This window comes from Miscanthus floridulus, chromosome 3 (genome assembly GCF_019320115.1).
Source record: "Miscanthus floridulus cultivar M001 chromosome 3, ASM1932011v1, whole genome shotgun sequence".
Lineage (NCBI taxonomy): Eukaryota > Viridiplantae > Streptophyta > Magnoliopsida > Poales > Poaceae > Miscanthus > Miscanthus floridulus.
The window spans coordinates 105,292,917-105,298,428 of NC_089582.1; the positions used below are offsets into that span (position 1 = coordinate 105,292,917).

The 5,512-nt window shown below is 46.5% G+C and overlaps 1 pseudogene; it reads right to left on the bottom strand.

Moving 5' to 3' along the window:
- Positions 1-3,364: 3,364 nt before the first annotated feature.
- On the bottom strand, positions 3,365-4,765 carry LOC136544163 (leucine-rich repeat receptor-like serine/threonine/tyrosine-protein kinase SOBIR1; annotated as a pseudogene).
- Positions 4,766-5,512: the final 747 nt, after the last annotated feature.

The window sequence follows — 5,512 nt, forward strand, 5'->3', positions numbered from 1 at the left end:
CCCTCAGGGTTTCATACTTTGCCTCCTTGCCTTCGCATCTGCAACCTCCGCCGCCAATCGCCTAGGCTTCCAGCATCCGCGTCTCAGCCACCGTCGAGCTCGCATACTCCCACCCCCATCTTCTAATGAATCCATGGTGTCGCTCTGAGATCACCTTCTAGCGCTTGGAGGGCCTTGTCCATCGTGGTCTTCTCTATGCGCGGACCGCGAGCGAGGAGTGGCTACTGCCCGACGAGGAGGACGTGCCGTCGCCGCTCGACGGCTATGTCGTCTCGTTCATGCACTTCCATGAGCGTGGGTTTGTTACCCCTGCTCATAGATTTCTTCGGGGGCTGCTGCACTACTAGCAGATCGAGTTGCAGCACCTCAATCCCAACAGAATCTAGCACATGGCAGCATTCGTCGCCCTATATAGAACTACTACCCTGTAGCTGGCTACAAAATAACTTATTCTGTAACCACTTTGAGTTATGATAATTACTATGTTAATTTACGAGATTATAGTAACTCCTTACTAAGTAGTTTACTATAACGTTATGGCAAATATCTCCATGTGTTATAGTAACCCAACTATCGTAAATATGTATTGACATTATCGTAAATTAGTATATAAAATTATCGTAAATGGAGGTGGCTACATAATAACTTATTTTGTAGTTGGCTACTGAATATACTCTCCCTATATATATATATATATATATATATATATATATATATATATATATATATATATATATATATATATATATATATATATATATATATATATAATTCAAATCTAACCGGAACATATATAATTCAAATCTGACCATAAGCACAAGAGCACAAGATATTGGTACTGAGGATTTCTACCTAAGTGAACGTTACAAGTATGTATACAAACATATAAGCTAATGAGGATTGTCGATATGTATACGTCTTGAGAATCGATATGAAGTAACTGGGCTCATGCACACTGAACAGCTCATGCACACCTACAAAAATATAAGTACTGCAATCACATATATATACTGTAATAGCAGTCAAATGAACAATATGCACAATATATATTTTACGGTTGAACTATGGTATTCCTTATGTAAAACTTATTCAAAGATGCAAAACATTCTGAGCTACAAAAAGTCGTTCACAGATATATTAAGACAAACACCATGCATAAGTACTATAAAGTGAAAGCTGGTTCAGGAAGAAGCATTACTGCATATTAGCAAGAGCATACCCTCCTCTGAAATTTTATCTTATGTGCCTTAAGGATGAATCAAGTTGCTTCTCAAGCTGCTCAAGCTCTTTGATTCCAAGTGACCCCAGATCTTCACCTAGCAAATTCCTGTAATTGCCAATAAAGCCAAAATCAATTGTCTGCATCTTAGTTAAGCATTACACATTCACATTAAGAAACTACGATTACATTATGGTTTCTTCATTTAGCCTCCATAAATTGATATCTAATTCGGAGGGTTATGACTTATGAGAATTCTAAAAACTCCTTTCAGACTTGCCTCTGAGTCCTCTGTAAATTATTCACCCTTGTTTTCAGTTTAAGGTACTCATTGCGACTGCTCTGGACTAACTGCAAAATAAGAGGTACTTCAGTACAAAAGATATCGAAAAAACAAGTAAGCATTAAGTGCTTTTGGAGCAAATAGTGGCTGGGCACTAAGGATGAAAATGGAAGATCAGTTCACACACACACTACTACTTGGAGCAGTAGAGCAGTAGTGCAGCTAGGAAAAAAAGAGAAGCTGATCTTCATGCATCATATTACTTGACATCTAAAAAATTAGCATGATAAATGCATTGGCATATATTACAAAAGCACAACACCAATCGCAACCCAATAGATTACACCATTTGTGTCTAAGCAATCAAAGTATTTGCTAATGCAAAGCACACCAAAATGAAGAAAAAATTAACTCCAGACACACTAGGTTATCATGTTTCGAATAAGAACTGTGCAATCAAAGTGGTTGGGTTCAACAAGAACTCAACATCTATTGTCCTAGCTTGTTGTCTTTCCTCCCATCATTTGTCCATCGTTGTGATACTCATCTATCTCGGCAGCATATAAAGCAGGAAAAGATGTCCAAACTTGAGAAAACTTTATGATCCAGACCTATTGACTGTACCATGGAGAGAAAAAGAAGGAAATTTAGAATGAATGTACATGGCAAATTTAAAATAATTTCCCACCGTTCAGATTTGCTCTCACCATTTGTTTCAACAATTTTTATTCATATAATAATAACTTTCAATGAAAGAGTACATTAAACAGGACAAAAAAATATTCTGCTAGCACAAATTAAGGGTAAGCATGTGGTTGTTTTTCTAACTGTACCATGCATAGGCACACAGAAGTGAACTAAGTAGCAATAAAGGAAAGAACATAATGGAGTTGTCATATTTATCTGAATAAGCAAATACCGCAAATTCGGAAACAAATTTTACAGTTATTTACTGAGGCTGCAATAAAGACCAGAAAAATATGAAGAAGGGTGAAAGCACTAGCTGCTGACCTAAACAACAGCGAGCAAGTACCGCACATATGATTGGCTCACAAACTAAATTTATTTCTAGGAATAGCAAATCATCTGATACATCTGCTTCCGTGGACAAGGCCAATGCTGTTACAGATGATGAGGATGACCTACCTTTTGATTTGAGCATTGATTCTGGTTCATTGACCTGTGTTCCTTGTGGAATTCTTGGCTACCCATTCATGACAATTCTGCAGCCTACCAGAGAAGCATTGGAAGGGATTTCCCTTGCTCATACGAGTAGATACAAGATGAGTTCTGAAAAAGATAATTGTTCAAGAGTTAAATGCACCAGAGGTCTATTAACTTATGAGGAGGTTTCGATTAGGTCCATCAACTTTCAAAGTGGCTTTTTGGGTCCATAAACTTTGTACGTCGTATCATCTAGATCCATACCTCTCCATGTTGGCTTCTCGTGCTGACGTGGCATGATGCCGTGGCCATGCAGGCCAGCCGCAGCCCCGCAGGCGCGTGAGCAGAAGCCGGTGGACGGCGCCGCGCCACCCCACTTTGGAAGCTTGTATCTCTTCAACCAGGCCGAGTTAGACTTTGGCACTTTAAGCAAAGTTGGAGATCTCGCGTAGCTCTACAACATTTGTTACTACCTCTTATGTCAAAACTAAACGGATTCGGAGTTAAGAGGGGACAAAGATTGATGTTTCCGTGTATTTTTGTGGTAGTATTGCATGAATACAGAACGCGGCCTCAAGGACGATGGCGGCTGTGACCTGCTGCTGCTGGTCCTGCTCCTGTCGTCGTCGATGATGCCGTCGCCGAAGCTGCCGTCGTTGATGATGTTGTCCAAAATCCAGAGAGACAGAGATAATTTATTTGAAACTAAGTTTGTATGTAGTGATTGATCTCTGATTCAGCTCTGTCTAGGTCTTGATCTGCGACAGCATGCAGCGGACGTCCTTGGCAGAGGGCCGCTCCTTGGGGTCGTCCTTGGTGCAGAACAAGGCGATGCGCAGCAGCAGCAGGATCTGCTCGTCGTGGCCGGCGCCGGCGATGGCTGGGTCGATGGCCTGCGCGTGCTCCCCGCTCTCCATGATGCGGCGCAACCACTTGACGAGGCCGACCACCTCCTCCGTCTCAGTGAAGAACTTGTTAGATGGCTCCTTTCCAGTGTCCAGCACCGCCAGGATGACCCCGAAGCTGTACACGTCGCACTTGGCCGTGAACTTCACCGTCTGGTAGTACTCCGACGCAATGTACCCCAGCGTACCGGCCATGTTGGACGCCGTCACGTGCGTGTGCGAGTCCGGCATCGCCTTGGCCAGCCCAAAGTCCGTGATGCGGGGCTCCAGGTCGTCGTCCAGCAGGATGTTGGCGGGCTTCAGGTCGCGGTGGATGATCTGCGGCTGGTGGGAGACGTGTAGGTACTCTAGCCCTGCCGCCACGCCCACCGCCACGCGGAGACGCGCGGGCCACGACAGCCCACCGGCAGCGGTCTCGGTGCCTCCGGTGCTGCTGTTGCCGTCCTTGGCGCCGTGGATCTCTATGTGTGTGCCGGCTTTCAGCGTGTGGTGCAGGCTTCCGTTCTTCATGTACTCGTACACCAGGTAGTGACAGTCCGGGCACGGCACGTGCACCGCTAGCGGCAGCAGGTTGCGGTGGTGGATGTGGCCCACCGTCCGGATCTCCGACTGGATCTACCGCGACCGCTTGTCCAGCTGCCGGCTCTCCTCGTTGCTCAGGTTGTTGTTGGCCCGCGCGTCGCCGCCGTGCTTCTTGATCTTCTTGATGGCGATGAACCAGGGCTCATCGCCCTCCCGCTTCACGGGCAGCTGCGCCTTGTACACCTCCCCACACCTGCCGTGCCCGATGACGTCTAGGGACGCCAGCCCGTCCTCCTTCTCTAGGAACGCCAGGTGCTCAGGACGTCGGATCAGCTTCGGGGTGAAGATCATCACGCCCGACCGCGACCGGTACTGCCCGCGGATGCAGTTGAGCGCCAGCCGAAATAGCACCGACAACACCAGCCCGGAGATAACGCCCGCCAAGGAACCCACCATGAAGCAGAAGATCCAGTTGCGCACCCGTTGCTTGTGGCTGCGGTGGTGGTGCCGGCCATCAGTCTGTGAGATGGCCGGAGGCGCCGGCGCCGGCGCGCTGGCGTTGTTGGCCGTCGCAGGGGAGATGCTGCGGTTCTTGGGGCTGCCGGTCGGGCTACTCTTCTCCGCGAGGACGTACCGGTGCGGCACCGTGGTCCGGCGGTGGTGCACGTGAGGTCACAGCCGCAGCCGTCGTCGTCCCTGAGGCCGCGCTCTGTATTCATGCAATACTACCGCAAAAATACACGGAAACATCAATCTTTGTCCCCTCTTAACTCTGAATCCGTTTAGTTTTGGCACAAGAGGTAGTAACAAATGTTGTAGAGCTACGCGAGATCTCCAACTTTGCTTAAAGTGCCAAAGTCTAATTCGGCCTAGTTGGAGAGATACAAGCTTCCAAAGTGGGGTGGCGCGGCGCCGTCTACCGGCTTCTGCTCGCACGCCCGCGGGGCTGTGGCTGACCTGCATGGGCACGGCATCATGCCACGTCAGCACGAGAAGCCAACGTGGAGAGGTATGGACCTAGGTGATACGGTGTATAAAGTTTATGGACCCAAAAAACCACTTTAGAAGTTTATGGACCTAACCGAAACCTCCTCACAAGTTAATGAACCTCTGATGCATTTAACTCATTGTTCAAATACAATTCCACGCTGTCCTGCTGACAGTAATTTTGGTATGCCTTTCTTAGCTTCCGATGTTTTTTTTGTTTATATATATCGGAGCTAAGGTAAAAATTTCATTGATGCATGTCATTTTATCATATATTGTGATGGAAATTTTGAAAGGCAAATAGCCCCTAAACAGATCACCAGGAACTCACACAAACAAACACAATGGATTTGGTTGCTGGAATGACTTAGCCTTTTCTGGTTTTCCGCCTAGCTTTATACAGTTCTGAGAGATACATTTGTGGTTGTGATA